Source organism: Vairimorpha necatrix, chromosome 10, assembly GCF_036630325.1.
Source record: "Vairimorpha necatrix chromosome 10, complete sequence".
Classification (NCBI taxonomy): Eukaryota; Fungi; Microsporidia; family Nosematidae; genus Vairimorpha; species Vairimorpha necatrix.
The window spans coordinates 634,701-654,244 of NC_088825.1; the positions used below are offsets into that span (position 1 = coordinate 634,701).

The 19,544-nt window shown below is 31.4% G+C and overlaps 1 non-coding gene across 1 annotated transcript; it reads left to right on the forward strand.

The window, feature by feature from the left end:
* Positions 1-417: 417 nt before the first annotated feature.
* Positions 418-490, forward strand: VNE69_10903. Its single transcript has one exon. It is a non-coding gene; the product is annotated as a tRNA-Asn (tRNA).
* The last annotated feature ends 19,054 nt before the right edge of the window (positions 491-19,544 follow it).

The following is a 19,544-nucleotide window of genomic DNA, read 5'->3' on the forward strand; positions in this document are numbered from 1 at the left end:
TGCTCAACTTGCCCATAAATAGTACAAAAAAAGCGACGACAAGAAATCTTTTTAGATTTTTGCGATCTTCTTATGCAATAACGTTTTTATTCCTAATTTTATCTCAATGTGCCTCCTTCTCGCCGTGGCTTGTGAGAATTTACATATTTATTAAAAATATTCAACATACTAATTCACGTTAATAGTTATAAATGATCTACAGAGCTGTAGGCTTTCTTTACATCTGGCCAAATTGTCTTCAGTTTGTATACCAGCTCCTTTTTGCAGCTATTTTAGTCAAAACTTGTTCTTTTGCACGTTGGGCTTGTTTAATTGTCCCCAATGACTCTCTGCTAGTAACATTCTACTTTCTACAGTTGACTGCATTACTTTCGTAGTATGTTTATAAAGGTTTGATATACAGGTAATAGGCCTGAAGGTGCCCTTAGCACAGTGGTAGAATGCAATGTATCCATTGAGCAATGGCTGGGTTCGATTCCCAGGGGCACCAAAATTGTTTCTACTTTCTATGATGCAGTTGGAACAACTCAGATGATGAAAATGTCCACGATAATCATTAAGTTGATTCAATAAAACTTGTGTGTGTCTAGCCACAGGCGGATTAGCATCTAGTGTAGAAACGCACTTCAAAGCCAAAAAGCAGTATCACCCTTTGGGGACTTAATGATACATAAAAGTATCAAATGGGTAAGGCCTAGTTAGAGCCCATGGCTAGTGCACTCTAGAGTGGGATCCTAGAGCTAACTAAAAGACTAGACGATGTAGGGCAATAGAAGGTCTCGTGGTCCCTATCCTACAAGATTCTGTAACACGGTGGCCGAAACTAGTGGGAGACTGGTGGTCAACGCAGCCCACTAAAAACGCCGGCTGGTGATGTGGTCGTGTAAGGAGCCGTGTGTGTAATACAGATGATTATAGGAACCTTTGAGTCAGTACGATGATGTCTCTCCTCGGGTTATAGATAACCATGCCCGTTAAGTATATCGGCCGTGAGGTCACTCCGGACGCGATTTGAGGTATAAATGGAAAGTGTTTTCCTGGAGCCAAAGTCCAATGGATACGGCTTAGCTTGCTGCACCGGCAAGTTGAATGGAGGGAGTTTTAGTGAGTAAGAATCATACAGTACCAGTTGAATGAGGATCACACCCAAATCCCTCTGGTCCCTATGTAAGGTTTCTCCCTACCTCTTCCTTGCAAGGAAAAAAAAAATAGGCTTGAAGTCATTGCCACTAACGGGATACCTTTGGGTATTAAATAAGTAATTCCCTCGTAGAATTAAGCTTCGTGGGGTTCCACATCCAGTAATATTCCCTTAAAAATTTTGTAAAGAAATAAGTTTTATTTCCCCTTTCTTAATAAAGAGATTAAAAAATCCACAAACTGCAGTCTTCAATTCGGAAATATTAATTACAAGTATGATTTAAAAATCCAATTATTGAATTTTTTATAGTCCAACTTTGCATTTTTAAGTCCACTTTTTTGAAAAAAATAACAAAAACCCAAATTTTAATATAAAAACTAATCAATAAAATTATGTGTCAAATAATATACAACCTCATTTAATTAGATAAACTCGTTTTTCTACTTTGCTATTTCAAGCCATACTAACATATTAGTGTAGAATCCATTGCACGAAAGGCTAAAATCATCGTATAGCACTTGTTCCAAATCTGTTTCTACTGTATCATTTGAGTTCCGTATAGCACAAAACCTTGATTTTATCATAGAAAAAAATTCTTCTATGGGATTAAGCTGTGAGGAATATGGAGGCAAATTCATAAGATATGCCTCACTCTCCTTAGCTTACCCATTACTTCTATTGAATGATGAAATTTAGCATTTCCTTTAAAAAAATCTTTTGAGGATTTGTTTGGAAAAAACTACAAGCTGCCTTTCAATAAATTCGACGAATAGTGCATATAATATGACCCCTCTTTTCATTTCGTATGCTATAAGATTTGATTTCGAAGTCTCGCATAAACTCCAATTTTTGCCTCGATTTGCAGAGACTGTTGTAAATGCTTTTTTTATTTTTGTATGACAACCAATAATGCCTCGTGGTATGAGCATTAATCCATTTTTATCCGAAAATATCAAATTTTCTAGTGAATATCTGATATTTCCATGGCAAAAACAGCTCTTTTATCAATTTTGTCTTGCAAATTACACTCTGCAAGAATTGGAGATAGTCTTTTTCTCGTAATATTAAGATATTTATACTTTATTGAAATAGTCAAAAAAGACATTTAAACATTTGCTATTGTATTTAGTTCTTCTTTGATTCAACCAGAAGTCTTGTAATTTATAAGTGCAATGATGTTTTTAAGCACAAGGTCGATAGGCCTTAATACTCTAGGACAGGGGTCGGCAACGAAGCGCCCGTTTTCATTTTTCATATTGAGAAGAAATTTAAAAATTTATAATTTCAATTTTTTGAAAAAAATTTGATCAATTACATTTTTAATGCTAAATATTGGGAGTACATTATAAGGAGTTAATCTACTTTTCTTTAAGCAAAAAGACCTTTCAACAAAAATTTTCATACATATGATGATTATAACAATAAACTTATATATTTAAATTATAAAGTTCTTTAATATTTATTTTGACAATAATTGTCACAGTTAGTTGGTGGAACCAGTTAGTAGAGGGAACCCTAAAAAAATTTAAAAAAGGACCCCGTGGGAATCGAACTTGGGACTTCTCGAAGGAATACAATCACAATGAACGACTTTTTTGAGACGGTTCAAAATTTGTCCTAATTATATTATGGGGTATATTTCGAGTAATTTTATATAAATTTGGAGGGAAAAGAAATAAAAAAATAAAATAAACAACTTTTTTAAAAAATTTATTCGTTATCAAGCAATCTTAGATCTCTAGTGTAAATTTCTTCTATAATAACCAATGGATCAGCTTCTTTAGATAATTTTACTTTGTTAAATTGAAGTATATCCATTACAATATATTCATCGACATCTAAATGTTCGTATAGAGGAAGCCTTCTAGTACTTGATTATTGTCTAAATATGGTCTTATAAGAACCCTATCTCCCAATTTATATTCATAGAAGTCATTTCTCCACATACTCCTTTCAATCATTCTATAACAGACATTTTGAGTATTAAATCGTGCTGATTCGTATTAAATTTCATTTAAAAAAAGATTTTCATTGTTTAAAGCATATAGTTCTTCGTTATTTACGACGTTATTTTTGTCAAAAACAAATTCTTTCTTCGTTCAACTTCCTCATTTTCAACTTCGTTATTATTTGCAACCGAATCTAGAATATCAGTGATTCTAGATTCTTGCATTATGTCTTTAATGGGCTTACCAAACATTAAACTGAATGGAGTTTTTTTAGTTTTGAATGCCTTAAGTTGTTATATGCCCAGTTAACTTCTTGGCGTACTATGGTCCATTGCCCTAAGATGTTCTTCGACCTCAGAGTAGATGCAATCATCCATTTTAATGTTTGATTGCATCGTTCTATCTGTCCTTGATTACAAGGACATCTAGCTCTTCCTCTTACATATCTTATTTCATACTTTACACATAAATTCACGATATATTGATTAGCAAATTCTCTACCGTTGTCGGTATAAAGTATAAAATAAGGTTCAAACGTATTGAATAGTGTTTCAAGGCAATACGCACACTAATGCCAGTTTTGTCACCCAATGGAATCGTCCAACAGAACTTGTTAAATGAATCTACTGCGTTAAGTGACAATTTATATCCATCATTAAATTAGTGATACAATCGAAGATCAATCAAATCAGCAATATACCTTTCTCTAGGATATTTTGAAATGATTGGTCTAATAACTGGTCTGGTTATTAGGTTTCTTCTTGCTTGACAAATATCACATCTTTTCAAAACTCTCAGTACTTCGTTTCAAGTAACGTCGTATACTTTTGATTGTAACAATGGATACAATCTGTCACGCCCAGGATGTCCATCAGAAACATGAATCAGTTTGATGAAATCCAGTTTGAAACGCTGCTCATTGGTTGTAAAGAATCTCAATGATCTATATTGATCTACTTTAAACCTCACAGTTAGTTCAAAACTTCCATTGTTGTTTTCTTCAAACAACATGAAACGTTCAGCTTTTCTTTTAAAATTTTTACGATCAACTTTGTACAACAACGTTGGTGGCAGCAGACCATATAATAAAAAATTGTAAACTTCTTGTCTTTTATCATTGTTCATTTTTATTCTCATAAGCCCACAAAACAAAAAATTATTTACTATAAGTTGAAGGATAATTTTACTGTAATTTCTTAATAATATTTTTATTCCTTTTAAGTAAATTTTGTTCTTCTTCGAAAGGTCCTGGATTCGATCCCCATAGAGCTCGTTTTTAAGGGTTCCCTCTACTAACTGGTTCCCTCTACTAACTGCGACAATAATTATGCCATAAAACATGCTAATTCAACATTCAATAGATTTTAAAAATTTTACAAATTTTTTTACCCTTTATGGAACCTTCAAAAAAAAAGAAAAAATTATCAATTTAATAATTTATGGGAAGAAGATTTTTTCTTTATAGAATTTTAATGTGGGTGTATTTGTTTATTGTGCAACAAAAGCATTGCAATATGCAAAAAAGGAACTTAGAACGACACTTCAATAGTTTGCATGAAAATATAAATATTGAGTACCTACTGAATTCATAAACTGCAAAAAAAGAAGTTGATATCTTCAAAATCAACAATTGTAAAACAGTAGAGATATTTTCAAAGCCAAAAGAGCTTTCGAATGCGGCCACTGTAGCTTTAATTAATTTGCACATCTGTTAGCTAAGAAAAACCCCCTTTACTGATGCAGAAATTATAAAAGAAGTTATGATAACAGCGGCGGATTCTCTTTTTGAAGATTTTGAAAACAAGACAGAAATGAAAAAGCTATTAATATGTTGCAGTTATCAGCAGAACTGCATCAAGAAGAATAGAATTAATTGCTAATAATTTAGAATTATAATTAGATAAAGACCTAAGAAATTGTATGTATTTCTCTTTTCAGCTTGATGAATCTACCGATGTAGTTGACACAGCACAACTAAATGTTTCTATAAAAATGGTATTTAATGACTTTTCAACTAAAGAGGGTTTTTTAAATTTTCTTTTTAACTGCTCGTATAACGGGAAAAGATATTTTTTCGGCTAAAGTAAGCATTAGCTACAAAAAATCGATGTAGGGGTTTTTTGTTTTTTCCCCCCTTTTTTTAAAAATGGAGGAAAGAAAATGTTGAGGAAGGAACAAAAATAAAAACTAGAATAAAAATTTTAATAAAGCTTCGAACACTGGAGTTGTGGAGTTTCTTTGGATCATATATCTAAATAAATAAAGTTTAGCGCTATTCGATGATCTGTTTCTATTTGGTATAGAATGTTTTAGAGATCTCCAATTACCTTCTATGGTATTGGTATGTACTCCTGTATTCGGTTTCCTAAAATGTAATGTATGATTAACCATATGATGTTGGTTAAATATTGTATTTAAAGAATGATACGCTCTCCACATATCGCTATATATAATACTGCTTCTACTTACATATTTTAAAAGAAGTTCAGTAAGTGTCCTTTTGTTTCTTTTCTTAATATATACTACTATTATTCTACGTTGGATGGTACGTTCAACCATTCCAAAACACCAAAATCCTTTTACTAACTTCCCCCTATTGTATTTATTCTTCCCAATCTTAGTCTCATCAATTTCCACAATAGTATTATCGCCTCCAATAGTCCCTATACAAGACAAATACTTATCATAAAGACTCATGTCTTTTAACTTTTTTAGCACGGAAGATATAGAAGGTTTAGTACAACCTAAACTTGAGAAATGGACTTACGTGAATAACCTAAAATCCATAATTTAGTATTTGTAATATTGTAATGTAATTTAGCCTAGAATCCTGAAAGAAAGTTGTTTATTAAATTGAAACTGTGTTTTTACATGAGCTCCATTGACACCTTATGAGACTTTTTTGCTCCCCTCTTTGCTTCATTTTTTGATTACAGACGCTACATTTTTTATTTTGTTTCTTAATTATTAGATCATTATATATGATCTCCAATTCTTCTCTTGTCCGAATTCTTTCCTCCATTTTTAAAAAAAGGGGCAAAAAAAAAACAAAAAAACCCTACATCGATTTTTTGTAGCTAATGCTTACTTTAGCCATTTTTTCTTTATTTAAAAATTTATTGTCGATAAAAATATACCACTTCGAAAACTTTCTTCTATTACTACTGATGGTGCACGAGCAATGGTCGGAAAAGAAAACGGATTTTTTGGTCTATGTAGAAAAGATTCTTTGTTTTCAAAGTATATTTCATATAACTGTATAATTCATCAACAAGTTTTATTTTTAAAAAGTGTTAATTTTAATCATATTTTATTAATTGTTACTAATATTATAAATTCGATAAGAGCCAAAGCCACTCAACATAGGCTGTTTAAGCTGCTTATGAAGGAAGAAAAAGCAGATTAAAAGAATTAGTTCTTCATACAGAAGTGAGATGGCTTAGCCGAGGAAAAGTTCTTGAACGCTTTATTAAGCTTTTACCTCAACTAAAGAAATTTATTGCAATGAGAAATGAAACTTATATAGAATTAGAAAACAAAAGTTGGCTATTAGATCTTAGAATTTTTAGCGGATATCACAATGAAATTTAACGAACTAAATTTAAAATTACAACAAAAGAATTCACATATTGCAGATATGATGAGCTTAATTAATTCTTTTGCAAATAAGTTAGAACTTTTTAAAATACATTTAATGAAGAAATCCTTATCTCATTTTTAAATTACTAAGTTAATAATTGAAAAAAGAAATTTAAGTATTCATGAATTCGATCCTACATCGTACATAGGCGCAATAGATTTATTACTGATTGAGTTTTCTAAAAGATTTCATGATTTTTGATCATTAGAGGAAATAATTCCATTTTTTGTTAATCCTTTTAATGTTTTGATTCTAATTTACCAGTAAAAATTTCTAATTTTTTTCATATAGTTAACATGGACGACTTAGAAATTGAAATTTTTAATTTGAAGAATGATATAGTTTTAAAATCTCATTATTTAGACAAGGACTTTGTAAATTGGTTTCAGATAATAGTTTCCCCATTTTAAGAAAATGTGCACTTAAAATATTTTCATATTGTGGAACCACATATAATTGTGAAGCTTTTTTTTCGAATATGACGTATTTAAATTCGTTTATCGAACACAACTTACGGACAAACATTTGATAGCTATTTAAGAGCTGCAAATTCATCTTATATCATTAATTATGACCAAATTGCAGATGACATGCAAAATCAAGTATCTCATTAAAAAGTATTGTTTCTAAGTATTTCTCTACACGTAGTTAATTTTTATTATTTCTTCGAGATTTAATCGAAAACAAAATTTAAACCTCTTTAAAGTAATTGTGATGAAATTTGCTTAGCATTCTTGTCAAAACAATGTCTATTAAATCTATATAAAACCATTAAATTTATTTTTTTGGATTCTTTTAAACACTTAAGAAAACTCTTGTAAATATATTTAATTATAATTTTCATTTTAATATAAAAAATTAAAACTTGTTAAAGTGCCTATCTTTAAAAATACTGGAAAAAATCATAATTGTATTATTCGCTACGAAATGTTTTTTTTAAAAAATTTTATAGAGCATTTATTATATTTTTCTTAGATATTTTTTTGAGCTTGCGTCCGTTTTTTGTTTTAAGATTTTGAAATTGCCCATTTTGAATTTTTTTATAAAAAGGTTGCCGACCCCTGCTCTAGGAGATGAAACTTTAGAACGATTTATTGTAAATGTAGAAAAAATGAATTCTCCTTCAGACACTTTTTCTATGGTTATTTAAACTGTTTTATAACTTAAAACTAATGTAGTTGCAATATTTTTTAAGGTCAAGTTTTCGATTTTTATATGTCTTTCAATCAGTTTTAAGACATCTGAAGTGATTGTAGATCTCGCTTTTCTAGGCACTAGGGGGATTTTTTTAAAAAGGCCATTGAAAGTAAAAAAATGGACAATTAAAATACAAAAGTTGGACTATAAAAATGCAAACCCCTGTAATATCTACAAATTTTTCCAAGGTCGTAAAGTGATTTGATCTCGGCTATCAGGAATGTATTTTAGAAGATATTCCTCGAAACTATTTCAGTCTTTAGATTGGTCTTTCTTATTCACACGGTAGACCAAAATATATTAATATCTTCTTTGCTCACGTTGTGAGTAACCTCAAGCTCACGTGAGTTTTTTATAAAAATTGCTTTTGTTGAGTTCAAAATTTTAATTTTCCCGTCTATACTCTCTGCGTCGGTCAGCAACCTCTAGCTTCCTTGAATATATGGCTTTCATATCGTTGAGTATAGTAATAGCTTCGAAACTAACTCGGTGTAACATGTAAGCATGTTATGTTCACACATTACCTTCTTGGCTTCATTATTTCCCTCACTCGAAAGTTTATCAAAAGACCCTTCTTTTTGATAAGGTTTACCTTTCTACGATCTCAGCAATCCTTTTAAGATACTTTTCTTCCAAGACAAAGTGTCGAGCTTCTTATTGGCCATTTCAAGTTAGCAGATCTGTGCAGCTTGCATATCCTTGTAATCTGTGCCATTTATGAGTGGGGGATGGCATTAACGTAGCTATATATCGCCTGACTGTAGCATCAAGTTTCAAAAGATAAACTACCAAGGAAAGACCCACCACGTTCTATCCAACTGATCAACACAATTGTTAATGATTAAATTAAGTTTCTCCAAGTCTAATTTTTTTGATTGTAGGAAGAACTCGATTTTATAGCGACTATTTCTTTCTTTCGAGCCGGTTTCGGCTTTTCTTCTTTCTGCGTGGTTCACTAAGAATTACGGGTTGTCATTTGTCTACCACTATTACTTGTGAGCGTTTTTCGCTATGCCCTTGAATCTGGTGAACTCATGTTAGGCTCAAAATTTACACAGAAAACCCCAGTTTATTTATTCCGCCTCCTCTTTGAATTATCAAATCTATTTATGACTGGTAGAAATATTCTTTGGGGACACTCCTCTTCACTATCTTTGGTACTAACAAGTACTGCTGCAAGAGTCTCAGAAGTAAATTAAGTGGACAAACTAGTGTCTTCTGGTCCCCGTTCTTTCTCTTATATGTCTACTTCCCCTTTTTCCACTTCGAAGGCGGGGGGGGGGGGGGTTGTTTGTGGTTTTTCAGTTTATTCCTCCTGTTCTATTTTACCTCCATTCTTTTATCATAATTTTATTTTATTACAACAACCATTTTTAATACGTAAAAGTAAAAAATCAAATTTGGGATTTGTCGAATTATGGTAAACTCGGTATTAAAAATTGTGGATGATTGGTGTTAAATATTTTACTTTTTTATTCCATTTTATACACATGCTAATATAACAAGAAACGCAATCAAATTAGATTATAAGTATTTCTATAGTTCATGTATTTAGATATTATGTTTATTATTACTTAAGCTATATAGGATCCCAAAGGAAAATTCAGTTTTGTTTTATCTCGTTGATTCCGCTTTACCATCATCCAGTAATGAGGCAATAGATTGAATATTCTAAGCCGTTTTTAAAAAAATGAATATAATTTTTTTGAGACAATCTATTATAAAATATAGATCGTATTTGAAAAATTTATCTATTTATTTATTCAATAATAATTTATAGACAATTTTGTAAAAAATTTTAGCACTTTCATACTAAAGACTATAATTATAAATAAAATTTATAAATCGTGTTATGAGGGCAAGGACAGAGCAGGAGGAAAAAAACAAAAAAATTTACAAACCAAACCTCCGAAGCGGAAATCTGAAAAATAGACACAGAAGAGAAAGAACAGGGGCCAGAACACAAGGTTTGCACACTTAATCTACTTCTGAGACTCTTGCAGCAGTATTGTGAGTACCGAAGCGAGTGAAGAAGAGTGGCCTCAAAAGAATTTCTATCAATAATAAATAGATTTGGTATTACCAGGATCGACTTACTATAGTTGAGAATAAAAAACTAAGAAAATATGACCTTCTTGCAAATGAACTGGGACTCATACATAAATCCCGGACAAGAATAGTTTCTTATATAATGACATGGGATGGAGTGGTGACCAAATATCACAGAAAGGACATCGGGGAGCTAGAAATCCAACACTACCTGGAAGCATATATCCAGTCTATTGTGATGAAGAAGACTCTAGAGTCCATCTCTTTGGAACGACGACGAGGACACGATCAGGAGGATGCAGGAGAAGAAGAAGTGGCTAGAGTGTAAGCGCTATAGCGAATATGGCGATTGTTTAAGAAGTGGTGCCGGCAAAGGGGAATGAAGCTGAAAAAGTGAAGTTGGAAAAAGTTAATAATTCCACTGAAAATAAGGTCTGTAAAAAGCCAAATCCCATGAGCGATACCGGTAAAGCTATGCTATAACTATTTACGACTGATGATAAATTAACTCAAAAATCTTCTTTTTTTTTTTAAATCGTGTTATAGACATCCCTTCTTTTTAAATTTCCTAGTTTCAAGTTTTTAATAACTATACTAATTCTGTATTATTATTTAATTTGATGTAATTAACGTACAATTAATTAAATCATTATCTTTCAATAATATTTTTTTGCTTCTTATTCGAAAAATAAAAAATATTGAGCTGAAATACATTACTATTTATGGAAATGTGAGGAAAAAAGTGATCGTTGTTGATGTTGGAATCAAAAGCTTAACAACCCTTGTGCGGTAGAAACAGAAAAGAAACATAAATACAACTTGCTCGCCAATCATGTGGCTTCTCTCTATAAGTACAAACCGAAAATTATTCCTTATGTGATGACATATGATGCAATAGTAGCTAATTTCTATCGCTCACATATACAAGAGCTCCGATTAGTACCCATAACGGAAGCATATATACAGATAAGAGTCCTTTGAGTGATTTAGAAAGCCTAACTATGTCAATCGGACATGGGCTTGATACTGAACAGGAAGGGGTATTTGAGGACCAAATATGTGAATTTTAGGAGGAACTCCAGGCATTGTCAGAAGAAATTAGATGTATAGTCTGGAAAAAGTAATTAGTAAGCAAGATATAATATTATATGCTAAAAAATTATTTATGTTGAGCTGTAATACATTATTAATTTTAAAATTATCATTTACATTAATGTATGAATAAAAATATTTTCAAAAAAGGATACAAATCAAATGTCAAAATTTGTAACTGCTGTCAACGGGGTTGACGTATGAAAAAAATTAAATTATTTGACATGTTTTAGAAAACAAAACTTTTGTTTAGGATTTACTGAAATGTTATATATGTAAAAAATTATACAATTTAGCTGATACTCCTTTTTTTATGTAAAAAAGAAAAATCTATAACACGCCCAAAATGGAGAGAGAATTCAAAACACTTCAATTTGAAAATCTTTATTACGACGTGCCAAATGTCAATCCAAATATAAATGGTCCATACGCCGAGATTTTAAAATCCTTATCTGGCGAAATTATATCTGGGAAACTTACAGCTGTGCTTGGTTCTAGCGGATGCGGTAAAACTCATTTTCTTAAAATGCTTGTTGGAGATATAAGTGGAAAATCAAAAACATTCGGTAAAATTTTATGTAATAGCGAAGAAAGAGATCCAGAAGGATGGAAAATGAAGTTTTCGTATGTTCCTCAGGATGATATATTTTATCCTGACTTATCGATTTATGATCATATGAAATATTATATGTCACTTGGTGAAGCAAAATATCGGGAATTTGACGAACGTAAGGCCGACAAAATACTTGATGGATGCGCAATATTGCATAAAAAACATAGTCTTATTGGTGCACTCTCAGGAGGTGAACGCAAGCGAGCTTTGATCGCTATCTCTATGATTAATGATCCAGAAATTTTGATTTTAGATGAACCTACAACTGGGTTAGATTCAAATACAGCATTAGAAATTATTTACACCTTAAAAAAATATGCACAGAATCATAATTGTACGGTTATATCTACAATTCATCAACCTGGTGCCGGTCTTTTCAGCTACTTTGATGATTTAATTGTATTAGTTAAATTAGGAGTATTTTATAATGGCCCAAATAAAAAATTAGAATCTTTTTTGGTTGAAAATGGGATCTCTACAGAATCAGAGTTATCATTGCCTGAATTATTGTTCGTTATTATATCTGATCATTCCCTTCTTCCCGAAACTAAAAAATATAAATCGATTGTTAAGAAAATCATTGAAAAAAATAAGCAATCATGTAGAAATGAAAATACTGCTGAAATATGCAATAACTACAAGACTCTCACTTTTAAACCTAAATTATATGATAGTTGGAAGATAATGAAACATTCCTTTGATACTACCTATAACAAAAACAAATCATATTTTGGTTTCGTTTTAATGACTTTTTGGACAATCTTATTAATTTTATTGGAGCCAATTGTGCAATTCCTTATTTCCCTTCAATTTAATTGTTTAGAAATCAATGAAGAATTGAAACAATGTTCTTACAATCAAATATTTGGGTTTAGCTTAGCTTTAGTTAATCATCTATATAATTTATCTCATATTGTTTGGTTTCTTTATGCATACACAAGTGTATAGAAGTACAACGAGTATTTTGCTCCTGAATATTTAAACGGCAAATACACATATGGTACGTATTTTATGGCAATGCTCTACTATTCTCTAATAAGAACTTTTATGTTCTTTTTTCCTAGGTTCTGTTTTTATCTATTGATTTATAGAAATTTTATGTTCAATTCTCTAATATTTTTAATTTTTACTATTTCTACAATTATTAATATTTTTTTATACACTTGTATGTCTATTGCAATTGAATATAATCCTGTTTTTTTCACTATATATATGATGATAATACTATCACCACAAGTTATTGGCGATTTGGTGTTTAAACTAAAATATGACGATAAACTTACGTATGTGTTATCAAGCATCCCAATATTAAATTATAGACTCTTTTTAAAAATGAGATGTTTTGGATTAGCCGAAAAATTTCGTAATAAGACTGCGATTCTTGAATTTCTGAAAAAAACATGCGTTAAAGAAATTATCTATTGCTCATATGAAGAAGGTACAGAAAATACAATTATTTACAACAAATTCGGCAAATGGGCGGATTTCATTATCGTTTTTAGTACATTCCGAACTTGTTTATTTTTGACTAGTATTGTAACATTGCTTTACAAAATCAACAGGATTCCTAACATGAGATTTAAATTATCAAAATAATAAATTCAACCTAAATCTTTTTTCCAATACTTCTAATCTGATGTTATACATCACACATTAAATTGACCCAGTCGTTTAAATATTTAAACTCTATTTTATGATACAAAAGGGAGGACCAGGAATTCATACTTATTTTCACTTTTATCCTATTTATTAATAGAATCAACATTTATGTTTCAAATACTTTTTTTAAATAAATAGAAGGATTATACATGGAATATTTTTAAAAAATTCCATGAAGTTTCTAATGAAAGTCATTAAAAAGGTGAATTTTGGCCGGTATTACTGATGGAGATGAATACCAGGAAAGAAAATTTTTTAAACTGTATATAACTTGACTTATTTGACATCAGAACCAAAAAAAACTATTATAGAAATTAAATCTTAATGGTATGGATTGCATCTTTTAAAATAGGTAGTATAAAGATTTAAATGTTGTTTTTTAAATGAAATAAACACCTCTTACACGATAAAAATTGCATCATCATACAAAAGAGGTGAATTTATTGTTATGCAAGATAAATACGTTATAACGACAATAAAAGGTTATGTAATTTTATTCAAAAAATTGAATATAATTTTTTTTTAAACATAAAAAACTATTTTTATTGTCATTTAACAATTTTTAAGAAACCCTTTTGCTGCACTTTCTACATATACATTCTTATTCTCAAAACAATCTTTATTTGTTCTATAATATTAAATTATACTTTTGATAACTTTTTTGCATATTTAGTTATTATTGTTGTTTTATAACATAACAATTGGTTAATAAATATTTATTATATTTCAGAGCTATTCAATTTGAAAATAGAAACAAAATCTAAATAATCTAAACTAATATTTCATTGGAAATATCTACTATAGATTTTGCACGTTTGAACAAAAAAGATGTTTTTTTATGTAATTATATATATTGGTTTTTTTTAGTATCGTATAATTAACAAATGAAATAAATTGTTTATTATTAAAATCTATTATTTAATTAAACAACATGTTAATGACTAATATAGAGGGAGACAAACAGTTGTGAAATTGAGTGATTACAGTGGGCAAGAATACAAAAGAAGACTAAAAACAGAAATTTTGATGTATTCACTGGATTTAGATATGATTTATAATGTGTTGTGTAAGGAAGAATTTTTAAGAGATATAACAGGACGAAAAAATATATGAACTGTGATTTAAGTGAGGAAGGAAAGCTAAAAAATTAATAAAAATGAAATTACAAAATTAGATTGAAAATTTTTTTGCGAGAAAAACTAAAGAGCTACAAAAATTCAAAGAAAAATTAATATCTTTAATGAGACAACGATAAATAAAAGAGAATAAAAGGGAGTTGTTGCATTGTGATAGAACCCGAACACTGCTATTACTAGAATTTTGAGGAAGCAAAAAAATATGATTATAATAAAAATGTCAGTATTTTTTTAAGGAAGCTAGGCCAAAAGTTCTTCTCAAACTAATAATAAAAGTGTATGTTAACCATTTATTTATTAAGGGTTCTAAACCCTACATCCCCCCTCCAGACGGGTAGTCTCTCCATCTTCTAAACAACTCTTCCTTATCTCTTTCAAATCATAATGCCTCTTTTTAACAATTTTACCATCCAGTAGTCTCACAATATATGAATCATTTTCACTTATAGCTACGATCCTTCCGCGACCCGTGAATCTTCCCTTGTCTGTTTTCGCACGTGTACCTAAATTTTCTCTCCTAGCGATTCTTACCTCTTGGCCTACTGTAAATGTCTCTCTGTGTCTTCTCTTGAACCGACCAGCATATTTTCCATTTTCATCATTTTCAATTATAACTTCAGCAGTTTGATCTCTCCACGCTTCCATCGGCGTACATTTTATTGCTGTATGTAGTGTATTATTATATCCTTTGATTGCTCTTTCTATCTTTTCAGAAATATTCCCATCATTTTGCTTTATCAATGTCTCTCTTATAGTTCTGATGCATCTCTCGATTCTACCATTACTCCTATGAGCTTCTAAGCCCACTTTCCTATGTTTAATATCATTAATACTACACCATTCTTTAAATCTATTACTTACAAACTCTTTTCCGTTGTCTGTCACATATTCCTCTGGAAATCCATCTTCCCTTATCCACTTTTGTAATACCTCTATAACTTCACTACTCTCTTTACATCTCAAATTCGAACCCCACAACCTTCTAGTAAAGTAATCAATACCCAGTAACACATACCTATTCTCTCCACCTATGTCCATTAAATCCAACGCCACTTTCTCCAATTTCTTTCTAGTTACTACGAAATCACATCCTCCTGTGTTTTTCCTATTGTTAATCCCACATATTTCACAATTCTTAATTACCTTATTAATATGATCTTTCATACCAGGCCAATACCATCTTTGTTTAATGTTATAATAAGTGCCTTTGACACCTCTATGGTTTAACTCCTCATGTACTCTTGTTATTTCATGTTCTCTACTATCTAGGCTCAATATCTCTTTCACCTCACCTGTGGAAAATTCCCAATACTGTTTACCGTCCTTTTCTTTAATATGTTTCTGCTTTTCCCAAAATTTGTTTTTCGATCACTTCTTTTCTCTTGTTGTCCTTTTCTTTTTGTTCATCCGAAACTTCTACCTGATCATACTGCCTGCTTAACGCATCTGCATCTGTCATCAACTCCCCTTTCACATACTCTATTGTAAAGTCAAACTCTTGTATCTGTTCTACCCATCTGTTTATTCTGTTATTATTGAAGTATGGCTTATTTCTGATCTCTACTAATGCTTTATGATCCGTCATCAAATGAAATTTCCTTCCTCTCAAATCACTTTCAAACTTCTTTATTCCAAAAAACACCGCCAACATCTCCTTCTCACTTATCGTATATCTTCGCTCGGTAGGAGTCAACATTTTCGATGCCCATTGTATCGGAATCCACTCACCCTCTTTATTTTCTTGTAATAGAATTGCTCCGATCCCCGTATCACACGCATCAGTTCTTACTCTAAATAGCTTTTTTCCGTCCGGAATCTTCAACTTTTTCATATCTCTCAAGCCTTGCTTCATATCCTCAAAAGCTCTTTCCATATCCTCCGTCCAATTCCACTTAACATCTTTCTTTAAAGCCTCAGTAAGCCTTACTGTTCTATACGCATAGTTGGGAATAAAGTCTCTAAACCAACCAGTTAGTCCTAAAAATCTTCTTAACTCTCTAACATTCTCAGGTTTTCTATATTCCAATGTCTCCTGCTTTTTAATCTCATTCGGTCCCATGACCTCCCCATTAATTGTTACTCCCAGCAACATCACCTCTTCTTTTTTGTATTGTATCTTTGTTTGGTTTATTCTCAACCCACACTCTTTAAACTTTTTAATTACCCTCTCTAGTAACTCGTCATGCACTCTTACGTCTTTACCATGAATAACTATATCATCCATATATACTTCCACGCCTTTACCTCTGAATTCATCTAAAACTCTGTTCATTACTCTCTGCATTATATGAGGCGAATTCTTAAACCCCATAACCATACTATTCCATTCGTATACTCGACCATTCACTTCAAATGCTGTTTTGTGCTTATGGTGCTCCTCAATCTCAATATGATAAAACCCTTCTTTTAAGTCGATAACCGTAAATACTTTTGACCCCTGTGTGGCTCTCATAATATCCTTAATTAACGGTAGTGAGTACGGGTCCTTGTCAACCAAATCGTTTAACGCCATCAAATTGCTTACCAATCTTACGTCCCCATTTGGTTTTTCAAGTGCTCTTATTGGACTCCTCCACTCACTTTTGGAACGTCTTATAACCCCTCTATTTTCCAACTTATTCAAGTACTCCTCAAATTTCACCCTAAGGTAGTATGGCACATTCTGCCCTCTTTTCACAACCTTTTCACCTTGCTTCCTATTTATTGGACACTTCTCTCCTGTGAGATATTTTATCTTTTCTTTTCTTCTGATTCTTTAAAAACTTCCGGATACTTTTCAATTAAATTTTCTAACTTATTTACTGTTTTACATCTTTTCCCTTCATTGTTGATAATTGGTTCTTTCTGTAAAACTTGTTCCTTTTTAATTTTATATTTTTCCCTACCAGCTACACTTTCATGACATTCTCTAGCGTAATGCCCTTCTTTCTTACATATAAAACATTTTGTAGTTTCTCTGATTTCTCTTCTATTCCTATACATCCTAAGATTTTCTTTTCTTTCTTCCCTAAACTCTTTCAACACTTTATCCATAATCTCTTTAATCATTTCTTGTCTTTCTTCTGACTCTCTCTCAAATTCTGCTCCTTTTTGTAAGCCTTTATAAATTTCCTCCCAACTGCTCCTTCCGTCACAAAAATTTTCAAAAATATAATCCTGCAAGTTCGCAGATGCCAAATCCATAACATCTTTCCACTCAACTTTCTCAACTTTCAATATTAACTTTAGTCTCTTATCTATCCTAATTGCCTCTTTCTCTAATGTTCTAGCCTCTTGACTACGGGACTCTCTTGTTTCCCTGTTCATCCTTGTGTTCGGCATGTTAACCATTTATTTATTAAGGGTTCTAAACCCTACAGTGTATAAAATATTGTAAAGGGTAAAGTTAAAGTTACGAAGACAAAAATATCTTTTGTTGGCGACTAGGAGATAAAAAAGGCAATCTTAAGATAATTTTAAAGAAGAATCTAGAGAGATCTTTGTCGAAGAAAATAGGAAGATGCTCTTATAAATTAAAAAATGCAAAATTATAACTTGAAATGTCCTGAGGTTTTTAGGAAAAGGATAGAATAACACAAGCTTGAATAAATGATCTTGTAACTTATCTAAGAAATTTAGAAAAAAAACAATTTTTTAAAAGATTTAAATCTAATTGATTAAATTGGTTAGAGCACATCGAAAGCCTAATGGAAACATGTAATTTGTAAGATACTTATAGTATTTAAATCATATGGTAAAAGTGGAAGAATTTAAAGTGTCGAATACCCTAGATATATTTATAGTAACACAGACGATCGTTTTGTCGTTGTTAAATCTTAAAAATAGATTTTTTTTTTGGTTGCTCTTAGTCCAGTGGTCAAGGGCGATGCTACCATTATGCAATAGCTAGGTTCGAATCCCAGTAGCACTAAAATTGTTTCTATATTCTATTGCAGTTGGGACAACTCAGATAGAGAATACATCACGCTAATCTATTGTTATTTTTTTGAAACTTATGTGCGCTCATCAATAAGTTAATTGTCATTTAGTTTAAAAATCCATCTTAAGAGTAAAAACAGCATTTCAATCGTAAGGATTTAATGCACATATAATATCTGCTGGTTTAACCCTTTTGTAACCCATGGCTAGTGAACTTGGGGGTATCACAGACCTAACAAAGAGACTAGACGAAGTTGGACACTAGAATGTCTCGTGAATCATATCTACAAAGTTCTGTAATGCGGTGACAAACTAGTGAGAGACTGGTGTTCAACGAGCCTAATAAAAATGCCAGGCTGGCGATGTGGCGGTGTAAGAAGCCATGTGTTTAATTTAGATGATTATAAAGACCTCTGGGTAAATACGACGATATATCTCCTCAAATTCTAGATAAACATGCCCGTTAAGTATATCCGCTGTGAGGTCACTTTGGACGCGATTTGAGGTAAAAATGGAAAGTGTTCTTCTGACCCAAAGTCCAATGGATACGGCGGAGCTTGCTGCACCGGCAAGTTGTATGGAGGGAGTTTTAGTGAGTAATAATATCATAGTACCAGTTGGATGAGGATCACACCCAAATCTCTCTAGTCACTATGTAAGGTTCCTCCTTACCTCTCATGCAAAGAAAATAAAATCAGATTATGTAACTATATTTTAGAGCAGGATAAGTATAAAGATTTGGGGGAGTCTATCGGTCATGTAACGATGAAACGGTGCACAATGGTTTTAAAAACTCTCTACAAATATTGCAGAGGATTATGGATTTCATTTACGAAGATTTAAAAAGTAATGGAGTAAAAAAAGTGGCATTTACGACCTTGTTATGTACAATATTAATATTAAAGAATATAGTCGTTTGCTCGGACTTGTTTTTAAAAGATTAAAGAGAGAAATATGTAACTTAACTTTAATTAAATACAGTTTTGTGAAAGAGCTAACTCAATAATTATTAAATTTAATAGAGACGATTTTACGCCATGTAAGATTATGAAGAAGGAATTTTGAGAGACCCGCCGCCGGCTTGTGTTCCTGATGTAATAAACCTTTTACTATTAACTGATGGTCCAAAGACTCCATAAAGACTACGTAG